Below are 21,357 nucleotides of genomic sequence, written 5' to 3'. Positions count from 1 at the left end.
CTTATGGCTTGTGGTTACTATTTTCAAGGTTAAAAGAAATTCCAACAACTTTCAACTAATTTTTCAACATCTGTGTGTTGAAATCACTATTTGTATGTTTTAATCGCTATTAAAATTTTCATTAATGGAAAGTGTTATTTCTGAGAAAAAAATGATGAATGAGTAAATATTTTATGACACTGCCATCAAATCTGAAGCAGTCCCTCCTCTCCCCAGACAGTGCTCTATCTTTTGCCAATATTACATTTTCTATTTACTGTAGGTACGTATAAGTGCAATATTCTTTGTTTCAACTGAATATTTACAGGGTACAGTCCATGGAGGATTGTGTCAGAGCAGGCTCCTGTCAGGAGCTGAAAGAAAAAAAAGAAGGGAGCCCACGCTGGAGCAATCTCCCTGTCTTTATCTCATCCTGTGAGCTTTTTTTGTCTGATTTTCTTGCCCTGTCCTGTTAAGGATGGGGAGAGAGAGAGAACAGATCAGTGGGTGTCTAGCAACCAGCCACAGCTAACCCACCACAAATACATAATCTATAAATTGCTGCAGTCGAAAGCAGCTCTTGAGATCTAGAAATCCACTAATAGTTATTTAAAACAGCATAAAACAGCCCAGAGTTAGGTATAGTTATCATGACAAGGCCTTCACCATTTCATCTACTGTAATAAGTAATCTATTGTGGTTTCTGACTCTTCTCAACATCAAAAAGTATAAGGCAATTTCTAAAAATGGCTAGAGGAAGAATTAAATGTCTTTATTTTTCTTAATGTCAAAATGTGTAGTGTTACTTAGAACTATTAAAAATGTAAAAAAAATAATAATCCCTTGTTCTAGAAAGCATATTGTGTTTTGAGGCATTTCCCTCCTTCAAATATTAAACAATGTATTTCTCTCTCTCCTGCACACTCCTACAAAATTTACTTGTAGAAATCCTAGACAGAAAATGTTAAATGCACAGCCCACACTAGCTTTCAAAATTGCATCTATATTCAGCCATATTACCTAGATGGTTTCTTGGAGATAGGCAGGAGATGCATTCTCATTTTACTTTTTTAGCAGGCTACACAGATAGGACAGAGACTGAAAAAACATTGACATTTCAGTTGCCTACAGGGCTTATTTTGAAACTGCATTCATGGTAGAAATCAGTTTGAAAATTTTTTCTAAATGTTTTTCAGAGAATAACAAAATCATATCAGAGAGCAGCTCTTCCTTTACTCTAGCCTCATCTTTCTGTTTTTAACCAATTCTATTGAGGTCTATGAGAGACCTACTAAACTACCAAAGTCTGTTTCTCCCTTTCCTTTCTTCCCTGAGGATAAAAGCAAGCAATCAAAATCACAAAAAATACAAATTTAAAAAAAAAAGTATCTTTTTAAGCAGAAATAATAATAAGAGCCTTTTTGTAAAGAAAAAGGAAATATCTTCTCTATTGCTTCCTATTTGTTATAATTTATTTCATGAGATGTTGCATTTTCCAGTACTTCACTGAGAAAATTAAATTATCACTGGGACAAGTACGTAAGGAACTTATTGAAATGTGATAAACTACTTTTTCAATATCTGAGAAATTCAAGGACATGCATATCAGAAGAACAAGAAATCTTTCTATCCAGATTTATTTGTTTTAATATAAGCTGGTAAAATAAAACCAGCAATTTACTAGGTTCTATATTGTTATTAATAATATTTTAATGCTAGATTTCTTCTATTCTATATGAACATTTTTGAATTTTGTTAGCTGCACTGCAGTAGGAAGAAAATAGATTGAAAAGGAAATTCATTACTGAAGATTATAGCAAGATTTTTCAGTTTTCCTCATTCTCTCTTCTGGACTATATGCACGCATCAGTTATGAGTATTCTGCAAGGAAGGCGGGGTGGGAAAGAGAAATGTATTATAACATAAAGCAAGCTAACATATAATTAAATACAAAAGATTATTTAAGCCAACCACGTATCTTCCTGAAATAGAAATTCCAGTAAGCCTATCGTAAAGAAAAACAATTAACAGGATGAAAACTTACACATTTTCCTTAAGGATAGAAAGAAAAGAAGAAAATGAAAATAATTTGTACACAACTCCTTGTCTATCAGTTCAGTGGGTGCAATGGCACTGCACAGAAACTGAGGTATTGTGGGAGAATTCCTGCTTTGGGGAATTCACTTTCTTCTCATATAAAGCAACTTTGAGAAACTTTGGATGAGTAGCTATTTGTCTCATTATTTACTTAAAAGAATGTTAGTGAGAAATAAACACCTATTCTTTTCCTTCTCATTAGTGTTTCAAGAGAGAGTGTCAAAGAATAGGATGGTAGAACAAACAAATAAAATAGAATATCTTTAGGACAAGATACATTTTATACAGACGGTCCAAAGCTGCTGAAGTGTTCTCATAGGGCTAAGTTTTCATAAAATGTTTTCTTCATAATTAGTTCTACTAATTGCAGAAATTGCATTTTATTGAGGTAAGGAATTCTCAATATAAAGATGGTAATTTGTCTTTGTCCTTTAACCTATGAGGCCCGCTTGGTCTAAAAAAAAAAAAAAAACAGGGAAACTGAATGCTTCCCTGATTTATTAAATAAGTGCATATAAACTTGCGTTGCTATTGTTTATGGTACTGCCTTTTAGAAGTATTTTTTTTATTCCACCTTTCAGTGAAATATTTCAGGAGAGGCTTACAGGAACAAAACCACATCAGGCTTAGAGATCGATATAATTATACAGTATTGGATTCCACCATTCTATTTACATACTTGCCCATAAAAATGAAAGACTCATTGTAATTCCTTTCATCTAGAAGTACAGCTATAAGAACATACAATCTCTTTCTAATGGAAATCAGAATTGCAATTAGATCTAATAAAAAAAATGCATGAGTAGAACATTTGTTCTGCAAAAGATGCTGACGTAGTGAAGTCAAAAAAGTTCAAAAGGGCACGTCAATTCTGTTGATATTTTTAATGCAAAGCATAGGAAGACTAGTTGGCCTGCCTGCCCAGATTTTGTCCTGGCTGGTTGCCCTTAAGGGTCTCTGCTTTTGCATGAAGACAAACTTGCTAGAAACATAGTTTACCTTTGAACGATATACTCAGATCTCCAGTTCGTAGCTAGACAGTCCTCGGATCCAGTCAGTCAGATACATAAGAAAATGTATCTGATTTTATATCACTATATGTTATTTTAAAATACATGTATATATACACACGCTCTAGCTTCCAATAGAAGTTTTAACATGGAGAGTTAAAAGAAATAGAGTATTTGAGGGTGTTCCGTTTTTAAACGCAAAAAAGTGAAACAGCTTTTAAAGAAAATCTGATAGCCTGTATTTTAAGATAGAACTATAGAAAATTAGATCAAGGCATCTCCCTCTCTATTTCAGCTCAAAGCTGATTTTCTTAACCTGGAGTAACACTTGCACTCTCTGTCCCACAAGAATGTATTAACATGTGAATTACTACTTAAAAATGAAACACCCTTTTCACTGATCTTTCTCCTCTTTGTACTTTCAGGGTTAAATTTAGCATGATCAGAACACATCTACCAAATTAGGTTCAATAAAATATGATAGCTACAAGAAACCAAATTTTAAAAACAGACAATGCAAAAATAAATCAGACACTTACCTGGTGAGTACTTTAGGAACTCAGCAACTACTTGATTTTCTATAAAAGACAATAACAGCCATTTATGTTCTACAAATACCCTAAAAAAGTAGAGATCTAATGAGTGATGGTAAGACCTAAATGTTTATTGTAGACACCAGTTGTGGTCAGTGTGACTGCAACCCCAGTACCTTGCAAGAAAAAGCTACGCTCATTTAGGAAATGGAATTCTATATTCATCACCTGTTATTCCAAGTGATTAATTATAATTATAGGTAGACTCAACCTGTGATTAATTACATACAGCTATCTAAATAGAAATTGATATTTATTTTTTTTTAAATTGTAAAATCACTGTTAAATATAAAGCCCAAAAAAACTTACTAACAAAAGGTAAATATGTTAAAATGCATAGATTTACACCCTTCTGATACAGAGCTGTTTTAACTCCCAGGTAAATGATACGGCTCCTAGTCTAATAAAGAAACATCTTCATAACGCTACTTGCAATAGTGAGCAGACTACCATGTAAAAAAGGAAAGGAGCTTGGGTGTAAAGACTGAGCTTCTCTGGAACCAAGAGATTTCAAAGGGAAGACTGACTGTAAAAGCTAACACATCCTACAGTAAAGGCAACATGGTAAAAAGTAGGAAACTCTAATATACTAAATCAGTCTGAAGGTTCACTATTAAGGGTGCCTTTGAAATTTATCACTGACAAAGGCTTTCAAAAGAGATTTCTTTAATGAGTATCTCTGATGGAGCTGTTGGATTTGTGACAGGCTACATTGGCTGTGATGGTAACATTGGTAATAAGTAAAAAGACCAAACATTTCCTGAATCACTGCTTAACTGTTTTGTCATCTCTTGAGGAAAACTGTGATAAAAGTAAATAAAAACAACACCCCAAAATCTACAAGAAACTGTGTTATGTTTTACTATTTCATATCTGTCCTCTATTTCACCAAAACTAAAAAAAAAAAACACCAAATGCAGAGAAAAATACAATCAAATATAGTTCCTCCTCATTCCCCTCCCAATATCTTACAAACATGAAATAAAATCTTTCTCTTTTGCTTTAGAGCACCTGGTTCCCAGTTGCTAGCTAAAGGTAATTAGCCTTTAATTATCACCAGTTACATTTTCACCTGCAAAGCACTGGAACATGAGGCTTGCCCAATTAGCATATTCATCTCCCACCTGCAGGCAGTGAGGAAACACTTCTTCATTTCAACTAAAGGATTAACCTTTAATTTACCTATGTCTTAGGTGCATTCTCAACTGAACCCACAAAATGTAATTCTTACATACATGTGCAGATTCAGAGGTCAAATGGTTTGTTTTACTAGAAAATGATGCTAAGAGCTTCTTATACCCTCCTACAAGGTTAACCACTGGAAAACCCTTAGAATACTTTCACAGTAATAAACACTGAAGTGAAGAAATCAATGTACAGACAAACTGTCCAGTCCTTTCAGTTCAAACTGTCCAGTCCTTTAAGTTTTCTGTCTCTAGTTTAATACTGTTAAGTGAACTGGAGGAGACTCGTAAGCATTGTTGATATACCAATGAAAATATGAAGTATGAAAGTCTGACTCCTGAATCCTCCTGAAAGTTTGTGCAATACTCTCAAATGCAGGTAGTCTGATTCTCACTGCAAAATATAAATGTTTCAGTTGACCTTCCAGCAACCAATATGTAGCTTTTACTGGGCTTGTTACAGAATTCATTCTCTAGCTTAAATTTTGCTTGCAGTATTATTTTTAAAAGCAAAATAATTTAGTTATTACATAAGTTGGTGTACTGACAAAGTTGTTTTTTGCATGTATTTGATGATGTAAATGTTTGCAATCTAGGGCTTTAATTTTGCAAATAAATACGTCCTTATGCATGTGGTAAGTTCTGATGCCTTCAAATGGACTAATGATGTGTGCAAACACATCACTAAGGTGCATATTTTCAGGATGAAGACAAAGAATTATGAATTCTTACAGACCAGAATGTTGTGGCTAGTGTCTGGAATAATATACTCACTGCTGAAATAACATACACTATACTAATCTTCAGTATAGAAAAGTTTAACTTGGGAGGGTTTTATTTTGGTCATCTGTTATTGAGTTTGTGTGTGTGGAGGGGGTTGTTTGTTAGTTTGACATTTTAAAAGATACATTTAATAGTTTTTGCATAAAAGGCAATGGACCTTAATGTGTTCACATTTACAAAGAATCTATAGTCAAATTAACAAAAGATGTAGAGAAGAACCTCCATCCATAAATCCAAGAACCTCTGTTGCTTTACAGAGACAAAAACTGAAAACTAAATGCCTTACTCCATAATGCAACAGGTAAAGCGAATTGATACACTCTCTTTAAGCAGTAACATTGTGCTAAGGTGTCATAATTTCAGCAGGGATAGAGTTAATTTTCTTCATAGAGGCTTATGCTCAAACGATGCTGCGGTTTGGGTTTTTGATGAGAAAATGCATGTTTTAGCTGATGAAGGGCAGTGTTTACACAGAGCCATGGACTTTTCTGCTTCTTCTGCTGCCCGGCCAGCAAGGAGGCTGGGGGTGCCCCAGGAGCTGGGAGGGGACACAGCCAGGACAGCTGCCCAGAGCGACATCCCATACCTTATGTCATCATGCTCAGCAATAACAGCTAAGGCAAAGAAGGAGGAAGGGGTGACATTGGGAGTGATGGCGTTTGTCTTCCCAAGAAATGTTATGCATGATGAGCCTTGCTTGCCTGGGAATGGCTGAACACCTGCCTGATGATGGCAAGTAGTGACTAATTCTTTGGTTTGCTTTGCTTGCATGTGCGGCTTTTGCTTTAGCTAGTAAACTGTCTTTATCTCAACGTATGAGTTCTCACACTTTACCTTTCTGATTCTCTCTCCCATCCCACATGGAGAGAGAGTGAGCAAGCAGCTGTGTGGTGCTTAGCTGCATGCTGGGTTAAACCACAAAATAAAGTAATAATTTTCTTTTATGAGTATTTTTTTTTCTCCTGCTCTGCAATATATCTTCATGTCAAAACTTGATTCAAATAAGACTCTGTTGACAAAGTATGAATAAAAATATGCATAAAAATTGTTTATACAATGTTCATAAGATTGTCTGAAAGGAGTGCAGCGTAACTAGCTCAGTGTATCCTATTATTGTTATTGTATTATTAATTATTTTATGGAAAAGACTGCTATGAAGGAAATAGGGAAATAAATAATATAAATTATAATTTTGAAATCATAAAAGAAACAAGCTTAAAAACAGTGATACTGTGCTCTTTTTTATATGCAAATAGATCCTTCATTCTACTATATGTAAAATGTAACATACCAGTCTCAAATATAGCCTTTGGTAATTAATAGGTAGGTGTTCATGGTAAACACTACATTTCATCGTAGTTAAAATATTTCTAAACATTTTTTTTAAAAAGCAACTTTTTGTTTTTATTCATCAGCAAAGGATATTATATTCCATATTTTGCATTGTTATAGATGCAAAATGGTTGACTACATTTCTTTTCTGTGCTAAAGCACTGAGACACCAGCATAAACAATGGACCACATACTAATTCGTCTTTTCATCCTGTTATATATATATATATTTTTGAGGGTACTCCAGATATGAAAAATTGGATTTCTGAAGGATTAGGTAGATATTTAACTCACAAGGCTTTGATTTGTTCTGAGTAAGATTTTATTTTCTTGTTTCAACTAGCAATTCCATCCGTAACTTGAAAAACCCTCTTCACTGAGTTTAATCACAACTAATTAAAAAAAAAAGTTTTCCTGTGGGAACTTAACAAGTCCGTATTTTCCACTGAAGATAATTTAATCAAATATTTCTGAGCTATATTCATCATTCCTTTCTGTCTTGCTGATAGACAAGAGCATTCTGTCAAGCTGCAGTGATTTTCTAAGTGGATGAGAAGAATGTTATGTGTGTAAAACTGAAATAGTTTAAAAAAGGCAAAATGGTTACTTACAGTGAAATGGTAATGTCATTTTTGCATGGCTAATAAGATTGAATTGATTTTATGAGAAGATCATAATTAAAAACAGAACCATTTCTGGTTAGAAGCAATTAGATCAATTAACTTATTTTTCCCAAATGCTGCTAAGGGTTATCTTCCCTACAAGTTATTTTTCCCTAATAATTTCCTACTCATTAATCTTTCATGACTGTAAATATCATAAATTGGAAAACACCAAGTTATAGTGGGTTATTTCTGTGATAATATCTGTGAAAAGTGCAAGTCAACTGTCATGCACACATCTTTGACCTGCCATCACAATGGTGGTATTGAATAATCTTCCTCAATATTCAAGAAAAAAAACATTTGTAAGATATAGAACTCCAGTTTATTTTGGTCAGTCTCAATCTTTCAGAAATATGTGTATATATATATATAATTAGGACCACACTGTAAAGAGGAAATAGGCTGCCATATTTTAAAGAGTCATAGAAAGCAGGCATTAATTAAGCTAGTATATAGAATTAAAAAGAATGAAGATTCTAGGAAAGCACAGGACTGGAGAACCACCAAGAAAACACAATGTACATCTGGGGGGTGTGGGGTGTGAATCTGTTTTTCAGAGGAGAACTTTAGTTAAAATTGTCAGGATTTATTTTTGTGTTTGTTTGTTTTTAGGCGATGGACCATATGTTGATCATATGCTAGGAGTAGTCTTGAACTGTTACTATAACATCAGTGTGCATAGTTTATATCTATATAAAGCTGTAGGAAAGATATGAAGATGTATATCTCAAGGCTGAAGGAAGTTTTACATGTAATATAGCTGTAATCCAAAGCCAAATTATTAAATTACTAGAATAAAAATGCCAAACATTTAGAAATCTGTCTGGCATCACAAAATAAATATTTAAGTAATCCAGCTTTCATGTATTTCTGTCTCACCTAGCCCTCCTCCTTTGCATTATCCACTCAGAATTTTAACATTGTTCTTCAACATTTACAGATATATATGTATTAGATACTGTTACCATCCAGGAAGCAGCAACCAGGTGATATTGCTATGACACAGAAAAGGGGATTATGTCTGAAAAAGTAAATTTTCAATATATATTATTTAATGTTACATACATTTGCCACAAATAATTGTACCTAGCAGACATCTTTTTGTTTGTAAGAGAGCCATCATATTTGCCATGAAGTTTCTTCAAAGAGAAATACAACAGTTCTTTTTCTTTACATGAATATTACAGTAAATACACGATATCTGAAGCACTTTTTTAAAATACCAAGACAAAGCATAATTATAATTCAATACATTTGGATGGTAATCAAAATAGCTACCCCCTATTAAAGGCACCAGAACCATTTGCTTTGACTTAAACGATCACAAAATTTCAACACATAAGACAATACATCGATTTCTTGACACTTTCTTCAAATTGGCTGTTAACATGCAAACCCAGAAAAAGTAATTTATCTTTTCCCTTCCCTAAAGTTCACTTTTTAGTTTACAATTATTACAGCTTTGTTAAAATATTCTGCATTAAATACAATTCTTCCTTCTTAGATAAGGATCCACAATTTTTAATGCAACTGTTTTTGCAGATGTTTATGACAGAGCTAAGACGTGGCTTTCACAGTTACTTTAATTTCTCTGATTTCATTTAAAATATATATAAACTTCAATTAATGTAGGCTTTAATTATATATATGCATTGGGTTTATGTGGCAAGGTTTTGGCAGCAGGGCAGCTGCAGGGGTGGCCACTGTAAGCAGAGCCCAGCAACTGCCCCATGTCAGATCAGAGCCAGCTCCATAGGGACCTGCTGCTGGCCAGAGCTGAGCCATGAGCGACACTGGTTGGGCCTCTGGGAGTACTGATTGAAGAAAGGGAGAAAACTACTGTGCAAGGGCAGCTGGGAGAGGGGTGTGAGAACCAGCCCTGCAAACACCAAGGTCAGTGCAGAAGGAAGGCAGGAGATGCTGCAGGTGCTGAAGCAGAGAAGTTCCTCTGTGGCGCATAGAGAGGCCCCTGGTGGAGCAGGCTGTCCCCCTGCAGCCCATGGGTCCCACAACAGAACAGATCTCCATGCTGCAGCCTGTGGAGGAGCCCCTGGTGGAGCAGGCCCCGGGCTGGAGCTGCAGCCCATGGAGAGGAGCCCACGCAGGACTGTGGTGGTTTTACTCAGGTGAGCAGCCGAGCTCAACCACAGCCACTCTCCCACTCCCCCTCCTCAAAAGGGAAGGGGGAGAACATATGATGCAAAGGACTCAGTGGTTGAGATAAGGATGGGGAGCTTGCTCAACAATTATCATGACAGGCAAAACAGACTCTGAGTAGGAAGATAGTAAGATTTATTGCCTATTACTAACAAGGTAGATAAGTGAGAAACAAAGGAACGGAACCAAAACTGCCTTTCCCCCATTCACCCCTCTCTCCTACCTCCTACCTCCTCCCTCCGAGCGTTGCAGGAGAATGCCAGGCTGTGGTCAGTCTATAGCACTTCATCTCAGCAGCTCCTTCTCGGTCACTCTCTTCCCCTGCTCCAACATGGGGTCCCTCGCACGGGATGCAGAACTTTCAAATCTGATCCTGTGTGGGCTTCCCACAGGCAGCAGCTCTTCAAGAACTGCTCCAGATATGGGTCTGTACCATGGGGTCCATCCACCAGGAGCACGCTGCTCCAACCTGGGTCCCCTACGGGCAGCAGTTCCTGCCAGGTCACCTGGTCCCATGTGGTTTCCCCTCCACAGGCTACAGGTCCGGCCTGGAATCTGCTCTGACAGAGGTCTTCCATAGGCCGCAGCCTCTGTCAGTGCAGATCCACCTGCTTCACCGTGGTCTCCTCCACAGGCTGCAGGGTGGAACCCTGCCCCACCATGGTACACCATGGGCTGCAGGGGGACAGCCTGCTTCACCATCGTCCTCACCACAGGCTGCAGGGGACTTCTGCTCCGGCACCTGGAGCAGCTCTCCCCGTCCATCTTCACTGACCTTGGTGCCTGCAAGGCTATTTCACACTCCTCCCTCCCAGCTGATGTGTGGCGCATCACTTTTTTTTTCCTGTCTTAAATATGTTCTCACAGAGGTGCAAACAATATCGGTTATTGGCCTGGCTCTGGCCAGAGGCAGAGCCCTTATTTAACATGGGGCAGCCTCTGGATTCTTCTTGCAGAAGCCACCCGTATGCCCGGCCCTTCCCCCCCCCCCCCCCCCCCCCCAAACCTTGCCACATAAACCGACTACAAGGAGCAGGGAGGGAGCCTGGGGGGAGCTGCCGCCTGTGGGGGGCCCACATTGGTGCAGTTTGCTCCTGATGGATGGAGCCTGTGGTACAGAGCCATGTTGGAGCAGTTCTTGAAGAGCTGCTGCCTGTGGGAAGCCCATGCAAGATTAACTTGTGAAGGACAACTCCCCATGTTGGAGCAGGGGCAGAGAGTGACCTCGAAGTGGTGGAGACAAAGAGTTATGAACTGACCAGAGTCCCCATGTCCTGTTCCCCAGCGCCACTTGGGTGGAGGATGGAGAAAAGGGTAGATGAGAGGGAAGTGTTTTTAGTTTGCTTTTAGTTTCTCACTCTTCTACTCCACCAGTGGTAGATAATAAATTATATTCATCTCTCTATGCTGAGTCTGTTTTGCCTGTGATGATAATTGGTGAGTCATCTCCGTGTCCTTATGTCAACCCTTCAGCACTTTCCATTGTATTTTCTCCCCTTCCTTCTTTGGAGTGAGAGAGTGATTGCGGTGGAGTTCAGCTGCCCAGCAGAATAAGACCACCACAAAGTTTTTTTAAGAATATACCTAGCACCTTAACTTGACAGTCCAATAAATAATTTTGGATGTGAATTTCATCAATAATCAATCCTTGTCTATCCCAAGTCATCAGCAAATCTCCACGTGTATAATCTATTAATGTTAAGGTATCCAAATAACCTTTAAAGTTACATTTTCTGACTTTATAATGCCATACAGAATCAGTAACACATGCCATTTATTTAATTAGCTTTTTCTCCCTGAAAAGAAAGATGAAAAGTAGCCCTCAAACAGTAAATAAAGAAGGGTTCATTACTGTTGTGTTCAGTATTAATGGAAAGATTCTGTACTACTTACTTGTGGCACAGAAACATGGATTTCTTCTCACTTTCCAGTCATGAGAAAGTACATGACTGATACTAGTGTGGATGGCATTGTTTATAAAATGAAAGAGAAGTGAAAAAAAGAAAGAAAACAAATCAAGTAATGCAAAGGCAATAAGTCACAACCTCCCGTAGACCTGGATCAGTCCTATAGGACTGATGCCCAGTCAGTTCCTGAGAAAAAGGTGGCTAGCACACCTGTACCTCCTCATCTCCCGTTTCATTGCTAGGCATGGTGTTATATGGCACAAAGTATCTCTTTGGTTAGTTTGGGTAAACTAGCAGGTTGTCTCTCCTCCCAGCTTCTTGTGAACCCCTTAATCTCTTCACTATGGTGCAGAGAAACAGAAAAAGCCTTGATGTTCTGCAAAATGCTCTGCAATAGCTAAAACATTAGCATGTTGTCAGCATCCTTTTTTTTTCTTTTTTTCACAAATCTAAAATACAGCATCATATAAGGATCTATGAAGAAAATCAACTCCATCTCAGCCAGACCCAACACAGTATGTTATATAGAATAAATAATACAATGTTCTTTATATGTTAAAGCTGATACATATTACCTCATTCAAAATGAAAATCCATCAAACATTCCAAACCAAGTTCAGGAATCTTTGTGAAGGAAATATGCTGCCATACCCTTGTGCTTCTTCCTCCAAATTCAATGTCCATGCAGTACATAGATGTTATTTTCCAGGATCAGCCAACTCCAGCAAAAAATGGCCAAATATTTAACCGTGGTTTCTCTTAAATGCTACAGAAATAAAAAAGAGGCCTTATGTTCTGAGCTGCTAAGGCTGCATCAAGGCACATAACTGCATTCTCAGCCTAGAGAACTCTATCCAACTCCAATTAAACAAAGCTGCTAGTTACTAAATCAAGGATTCTGATTTATTGGATTTTTGTCACTGTTGTTGGTTTCCCTTATGGATATGGTATATTCTATTCATGCTACTATTTGAAGATTAACCAGTAATAAAAATGGTGTAGATCATTAAGCATATTTAGCATTAGATTTTAAAGTGCTATTTCCATTTACTTTGGCAGACTAATAATGAGGAATATATTGTAAATTTCATTTTAGTGTTAATGGCATGATTAAACTAGGAAACCTTGGTATAACTGAATAAAAAACAAACAAACAAACAAACAAAAAAAGACACGCTTTATTGTCATTGTAAAGGATGAAGAGAAGAAAGAAAGAAACTTAATGGAAAAGGTAAATGTCTTTTCCCTGAAAACCATGGCTTTACTTTCTACCTTCCCAGCCATTTTCTCTTTGGAAGGTAGTGGTGCAAATGACATTTTGAGGCTGTGACTAGAACTTTCAGAAAAACAAAGGACTTCCAAAAAAAATATTACTACTTACTTTTGAATCATTTAGTGTTTCTTTCCTCGTAAAGGCATGATTCTTTTTTTGATAAGTGTGAATAGCCAGTGCTTTTGCTTACATTTGTGAAATCAGAACTGCATCTTCTGCTGTCCAAAGGAAGAATGGTCTACATGTATGACATTCACCATAATAGCTGTCTAAAAGTTAAGACTTCACAATAATCACAGTAATCCCAAGCTTTCATTGCCCAACCCTCTAGAGAGGTTTGTTCCTAGAATTTCTTGCCTGATTCATTGTGGATACAGAGATTGTACTATTCCCCCTCTCTGAACAGTTTACAAAAAATATATGATTGTCCTTTAGGACTTTGAATCTGGTATTGCTTGCCTCTAACAGTATTCCCTCCTTGTCCGCTATTCCTGCATTTTCTTTATATAAAATATCCGAAACAGTTCATTTCTGTAGGTCATGTTTCCTGGGGCTCTGTTCTTATTTTTCTCCTGTGGACTTTCTCAATACATCTTAAGATCTGAAAGGATAACTAATCGTCTAATCTGACATGTTTTAAATTCTTGTAAGTGTACTACAATATCTCATATTTTACTCAAAATTTTCTTCCAGAATGACATACGTTCTTAAAAAAAAAAAAAAGTAGTGAATTTTTGATGACTTTAACTTTCAAAAATATGCTTAGTTTTTTATCTCAATGTATATAGGAACACTTATATCATCACGCCTACTCCCCTACTGGCAATCATTCCATAAAATCCCCAAATTCGATCTCGTTTGAGAGAGTGGGTCGATTTCCTCCTGAGTCCTGTAAAATGGCAGACTGTTCCTGCAGCTCTCACTTCCTTTGTTATTCATACCATCTTCTAGCCACAGCCTTTGTTGTGTTCCTCTCTTGCAGATTAAAGAGCTCCTTAGAACCTTTCAGAGCCTTTGTCTTTGTAATGCCATACTTATACATTATAATCAAGTCACTTCCCACCTTCTTTTAAAGAGTCTGCCAATAATCTACTGAATTGTGAGATTGGACCTTTTCAATTTCCTTTCCATTTTAATTTTTCATTTTATTTTCCTTTTCAGTTTTAGTATCCCTCTCCTTCCGATAGTTTGCCACTTCTGTTTCAATGCAGAATAAAAACAAATGCTGCAATGCTTCAGCATAAGGAGATTTCTTATTTTTCTTCACGTTGCTATGGAATGAGAGGAACTCAGGAATGGAAAAGGGAGAAGCTGACAATCCTGTACAATAATTTTGTCCTAGAATTTGTTACCGGCATCGAAGTCAACTATTTTACTAACTAAGCAGCTGAGGTTTTAGCTTGTACTCTTTACAGATTAAATATAAGAACAGAGATCTTTCTTTTACCTTTCTATGAATAACCACTCTGAATAATATCAACTGCAAAGGAATGTACGATATATTCTCTCTAGAACTTATAAATGCTAAATGTCATAAACTGGTTCTTTGGCTATAATAGTTATTTTTTTTATTATTTTTTATTTTTTTTCCTGAACAAATGGGACCTAAGCCTCCATACTTAGTAGCACATATGACTTATTCCTTTGCTAATTAGAATCATACGAGCTTTCCGGGAAGGGTTTGAAACATAGTGCACTACATTTTGTTAAAAAGAATTACTGAATAATGACTAAGTGAATAATCTTAAACTGTTTGTTTGTTTGTTTGTTGGGGGGGGGGTAATAAAACAGAAAACAGTTACTATATAAAATTAGTTTTCTAATTATGCAAATAATTAGACTGCTGTTTTGCTAGCTTATAAGAAAACAGTGTCTTTGCCAACAAATTTAGTTTATATTTATATATTTGTTTTCTCAGAAGGTATAATTAAAAATAAATCTTTAGGGCATAAGTAGATGTTAAAAAGTGACAACTGTGTGCTATGTTTACACAATGCTACTGATTTAACTGTGTACTGAACAGTGAATAAAAATAGATGGTATGGAAGTTAAGTACTTCTGCAGAGAACAAGGAGAAATGAAAAATGCATAAGAATACAGCTTTTGAAGAGTAAAAGTGTGCCAAGCATGAATTTTCTTCATTTCCATTTTTGGACGTATTCCCTAAAGTAAATCTTTAAAGAAGCTATTCCAACTTTAGTTGCCGTGTTGAAAATAATAGAAAAGGAAGGACAAACCTGAAGCTATGCATGATTACTTCACGTGTAGGGAGTCTTTCACTGTCTATCGTTTGTCATTGGGTCATTCTATAAATATGAGCCTGATAAGAGGTTTGTCTTTGTTCTTGTATTAGATGTTAGCAATTTTAGGGATCAATGGGTCACTAAAGCACAATATGGAAGATTTTAGTCCAAGTAGAAATTGAAAAGATGTACACATATTCTATCACAGGTTCTGATCACAACCACTGCATTAAGATCACGATTGCTAAGACACCTAAGCCAACTGAAATATAAATAAAGTTCAAAAGAATAGCTGAGGGCAACAGAACAACTTCAATGTAAAATGAAGAACAAAATCATCACAGTATAGGGATATAGTGCAAGTAGTTTGCAAATACTTGCAAAACTATATCAGCTTAGTGAGAAATAGTTATGTGACTTAGTGTAAGATATAAGACCTTATAAAATATGAGAATGTAATATAACTGTATTAAAACTGAGAGACCTTAAAACACCTATTTGTAGATTTTAAAAAAAAAAAAAAAAAGTTATTTTTTTCAAGGAAGAGCTTTCCTCAGCAAAGGAATCAAGCAAGAAATAAGAAAAGTGCATGAATGCTGGTGGTCTCTGGAGAAACGCTATTGACCTGATTGTGAGATTGTCTATTTTTCCAAAGACTGAAGTTCCAACTAAGTTGACGTTGCCTGAACTTTTGTTACCTGGCAATGAGGTTGCATAGGAAAGCATGAATATCAAGTGAATCTGGAGTTCATAAGCTGTTCTAGGATTCATCTTAAATGTTTTTGTTTGTTTGTTTGATTTCCACTTTTTCTATTTGAAATAAATATTTAGTCACATAATAGGATCTGATACAACAGAAGCTGAAGTCTTCAACAATAGCATCAGGAAAGAAAATTACTATTCTATCCTTTTCTCTGTGCTCATATACAAAGTACAGTACAGGACTATAGCACAGATTTGCTATCCCACATGGGATTATTTTATCACGATGTTTTTTCTTATTTTCTATGTTGATTATATTCTTTTCCTTCTAACTATAAATCAAGAGGAAACTTTCCTTCTTTGCACTATCTTTGACTTCTGCTAATTAAATCTATTTATGACATCAGTGTAACAGAGCTGACACAGCAACTGTGAGCAAATATGTCAGATTTATGGCTTCTCAGCTTCTGCAAACCAGAAAGAGAAATGGATTATAAGGGTTGCATTTACAGCTCAATAATAATAATAAATTATAATTGGCCATTTGAGGAGAAAAATGGATCAGAAAGGTGGAAAGTAATTTGAATAATTTTCAAATATCGCACTTGTAAAATTTGACTGAGCATGAAAGTTTATCTTTTTTAAATGTTGAGTCATCCACCTTTTCATGTCCCTACAGACAAAACAATATCAGTACCTTGTACACCAAAAAGTCATTTGATGAAACATCAGTTTTGAAAGTGATACTAGGGGAAAAAAAAAAAAACACCATAAATACTCAGAAGTGTTTTTGTTTGTTTGTTTGTTTGTTTCTTTTTCCTAAGGGGGCAGGAGAGTTAAAAGGAGGTAAGCACAGAGGTAAACACACTGTATCATTTTCAATAGTATTTCTCCTAAACATGACACACAAGGTTTTTAAAAAATAATAGTCTACATAAGCAGTGGTTAAACAAGTTATAAAACCTGAAAATAATAATAAAAAATAGAACTACTTTCTACTTACTTTTATTTATTGTATAAGTACAAAGCTAAGTATATGCTTGTCTTTCTCCAAAGAACGTAATGGTTTTGGCACAAGATTTTACTGTGCAGAAAGGGAAAAGAAATTGAGCTGTCAGAATTGTAGACCAGTTTCTTGCAAGAATAAAAAGCTTTGGATTTTTTTATGGCATTACATTCTAGAACATTAAAAGTTCATGGACAAATTTTATTTATTTTTAGACTCAAATATAATCATGAAAAATATTCTGCTATTTTAACATTCTACAAGTCAATAGCTGTTTTTCTTTAATTCCTTAAAGTTCACTGTTTTACACCACCTGCAGGTACCAGGCAGTTTGATTCTCACCACCCCATAAGTGCCCTTCCAGGAGCTTCTGCGTGCTGCTAAGTTTCCCCTTGCTGTCTCTTCCTTCATAGGAGTTTTAGCTTTCTAGTGGATCCTACCCAAATTCTTGATGTCCTTCCTGAACTGAGCACCTGTGTTTCAGGTCCAGCCTTAGCACAATGCTGAGCAGCAAGGGGAGATAATTGATGTTTATCTCCTGGCCACGAATTAGGTAGCCCAGTTTGCCTAATTATTATGAGATCTCATTAACTCATATCCATCTAGGTATCCATCTAAAGGATCCTCCCGATCCTTTTCAGCAATATTACTCAGGTAGTCCAGACTGTACGGATGCATGGAGTTATTCCACTCGTAAGTACCTGAAGAAATTCTCAAGTACACCGATCAACCAACAAAGAAATAAACAAAATTCCATGATAAAACTACTACTAATACTCTACTACAACTATAGTAACAATCCCTTTTCTTTTTCCTGTCCTGAGACCTTCATATTGATATTGTTTAAAAAAATAATAATCATTGGAAATTGAGTTCACAGGGTTCATACTACACATTTGAAGACAATGTTTGTAGGATTAAGAAAAAGAAAAGTTTCTGAAAGCAGTTGTGTCAAGTTATACAATATTTACTCCTTTGGAAAGTGTAAAGATATATGCAATACTATATAGTAAAATCTTTCACAGGTCATGTATATTAGACATGTAATAAACAAGTTAGCAGGGTTTGCTGTTATTTTTTCCTCTACCTACTATCCTAACTACCTACCTACTATCCTAACAGATATGTTTGGATACGTTTATTTAATGAGGAGGTAAGAAGAAAGCAGATAATGTATACAGCATCAGTGAATAAGTTTCTGCCTTACCTGTTCCGGTAAGAGTTTGGTTAACCAGAACTTAGAGATGACTGATGAAATTATATTGATCATAAAAGACTGCAAACTGAGCATAAGAACATCAGTGAATAAAAAGTCGATATTAGCAACAAGGAAACACATAGAAAGACAAATATTATTGAATGAATTGGTATGAAAGATTTTTCAAAGTTTCCTGCAGGGGGAATATGTATATATATATGTATACATACACACACACAATATCAGACAACTTACAGATACGAATGTCAAAACAAGTTATGAAAAATGTTTTAGTGTGCTCACTAACAGTGTAATCATAGGGATAAGAATTAAAAATTACTTATCAGAAATAATCAAAAAATATTGTTAAGCTGTATAGGGACTTAAAGAAACTTCAAAAGTGGTAGCAAATTTGTAGCTATTACAAGATTACAACCATCAATCAAATGAAAGACAGATCTCCAGGGTAACATATGTCAGACTTAAGTGAACCATAACCCAAACTACATAAAGTCATCAAATCAGAAGACAAAAAAATATCATTTAAAGACATTGAGAAAAATACAGGAAAAGGTCTTTTGAACTAATGGTAACTGCTGTGTTGTTATTTTTATTGTACTATTAAATGTACTATTAAAGATCCACTTTATATTTCCCTAAATCTATGTATGTGTACCACACCTCGTCTTCATGGAATCATACAAAAATGTGTCTCAGAAGGTTATAAACATTTCCATTTACTGTGCTTTGGAGGGTTTTTGTCTTCAAGTTGCTATCACCACTCCCAAGACAGCATCTCTATCCACAGACTCCTTTTGGAAGAACCTCTATTTCCTACATTACTACCTTGTCCTCCTTAAATAAAAGTATAACGATTTTCATATGTTGAATATTTGCGTGCTGTTCTTATTCATTTATATTAGAGTACCTCTTAGTGGATAATATTTTCCATGACATCTCAAAGTCCAAACATTAAAGAAAACCAATAAACATCTATCAACAATAAATCTATGCATTTTTTGTATTGATTTCATAACCATCAGCAAAACATTCCCTAGAACGTATTTTTTTTAGATTTGAGTTATGTGAGGCAAAGGAAGTCTGCACAATAACCTAGTAAGTATACTGCAAAGATTCTCTCATAAAAATTGGAGACACTTAAGAGTATTTTCTGAGATCCTTTGTAACATTGGCAGAGCTAATTGTAAATTTACCATTGAAAATGTTACTAATTAAAGCAGGATGATAATGTTCCTCAAAAGCATCTATTGTTTAGATTGTTGCCAGAACAGAAAGGAATGACCTGAGATCTTGAGTGCTGATGAATTCAAATACAGAAAAAAATAACAACAGTAGTTGCTTTAATTGTGGATATACGGAACATGAATGTCCAGAAGTCAGAGTTCATGTTTGACAGCAGTTAAGAGGGCTTATAAAAAGTTATTATGTTTTTGTTTTATATACATAGTGTATGACTTCATAATAAAGCATTAGAATGTGTCCTAAATTTGACATTGAGGGTCAGAAGAGGATGTAACTGAATGGATCATGCTCAGCTCTGACCTAAAGGTTTCCTAGCAAAAAAGTAACACCAAGAAAAATCATTGTTCAGTCATTCAAAGAGCTGCATAAAATAAACTGCAGTTCTTCAGCACTTTGAAAAAAACATATTGCACAGAAAGGTTAGGTTGTTCAGAATTTATTTACAATATGCAATGGAGAAAATATTAATGAATCATAAACAAGTGAGAACACAGCTGCCTTAGGCTGGTAAAATTTGTACTTCTGTAAATTACCATTTCACAGAGGCATCAGAAGTGATTCTGCTATCTGGAATAATGAAAATCCAGCAAATTCCTAGTCACATTAATTCTTAGGCATAAAAATTTAAGAAATCTATCCACTCCACCTGTGGTTTACCTGCTTTTAAAAAATAACTTCTATTTGTCTGATTTTTAGAAGAAAATACATGAGAAACAAGCAGATTGCAAATCTGGATGTAGGCAGGCTATATGGATGGATGCATGCATAATAACTAATGATTCCTTGCATATCTTTTTACTTTAAAGAATATTAAACTGGTAGTTATTATGCCAGTTTGATACATTCTTTATGTCAAATGGTGCTGTTGAAAGAACCATTGAAAGCGATACATTTCCCTGTTACATTTACTGCTATTGTAGTTAGTATTGCAATAAAAGTTTAAAAAAAATAAAATAAAATAGGTGATCTTTGATGAATCTTAGATCAAAGGAAGCATTACTGAACAATTCCTGGAGATAAAACTAGCAAAAACTTTTCCTTGTGAATTCCCAAATGCTTTATGATATCTTATAGGTCAAAAATGTCATGAGAATACTTGTTCTAGTTCTAATTTGATGTTAGCCTTTCAATTTGATTCACAAGCAAAAAGTAGGAAGATACTCCCCACCCCCCCCAAAAAAAAAAAAAAAAAAAAAGAGATAAGTTAATAAAACTTTATCAATTCTTAAAAAGCTGGGAATCAATTTGACTTCTAGTCTTGATGCAAAGTATGGCTTTAATTCTGTTATTTATTAAACTTTGTTGACAGTTTATATTATCTTACTCTTGTGCCTCTCCCCAAACCAACCTATCTAATCTCAAGTATCATTTTGTGTTGTTTTTGTTTTAATATTTAAATAGAAACAATGATAGTCTCATAAGAAAGGTAGTGAGTGATTCCCCCTTTCCTCACATAGTTCCTTTTCTTTTATCTCACTCCCTGCAGAAGGAGATTCTATGAATTAAATAGACCATAAATCATTTCCAAATATTTGATACAGACCGTATAACTCTGTAACAGGATGATCTGTAACTTCCTTGGATTTCAGAAAGAAAATAAACATTAGTACCTCATGCATCTTAGAGATAAGAGAGAAATGAAGTTGCTGAAGTTATTTTGTCTGATATTTGCAGTCTTTCGTGTTGCATATTGATATTTTAATAGAAGATAACCTGTCACTACCAGACCACAGTTTTATTCAAAGTTAAGAAATTTTCCTATTTATGTATTTACCTGTATTCTGTATTATCTCAAAATCTCTTTATGTGTAGAATGCCATCATGTTTTCACAGTTTCCAAAGACTGTAAATCCAGTCTAGCTCCATTCTTAGAATTATGAGGAATATGAGCACAGTAAAATATTTTTGCTAATATCAATTTTTTCTATATATACCAAACTGTGTATGAAGTTAGAGGTCAGTTTA

The 21,357-nt window shown here is 35.4% G+C and overlaps 1 protein-coding gene and 1 long non-coding RNA gene across 2 annotated transcripts in view; one reads left to right on the top strand and one right to left on the bottom strand.

Annotated features, from left to right (window-relative positions):
• Nucleotides 1-21,357, top strand: part of LOC310898181 — a 104,709-nt gene that overhangs the window by 69,630 nt on the left and 13,722 nt on the right. The gene's annotated exons all lie outside the window — the stretch shown is intronic.
• LOC310898178 (uncharacterized protein) overlaps nt 8,146-21,357 on the bottom strand; it is a 331,267-nt gene continuing 318,055 nt past the window's right edge. The window contains exons 35-37 of the mRNA XM_083832738.1: nt 18,139-18,214; nt 16,929-17,009; nt 8,146-12,473 (exon numbers count right to left, since the gene is read on the bottom strand). The gene's annotated coding sequence lies outside the window, so the exon portion shown is untranslated. The remainder of the gene's footprint in view (nt 12,474-16,928; nt 17,010-18,138; nt 18,215-21,357) is intronic.

This window comes from Anser anser (assembly GCF_964211835.1).
Source record: "Anser anser genome assembly, chromosome: 4".
In the NCBI taxonomy this organism is placed as follows: Eukaryota; Metazoa; Chordata; class Aves; order Anseriformes; family Anatidae; genus Anser; species Anser anser.
This window is presented reverse-complemented; position numbering and strand designations above follow the sequence as displayed.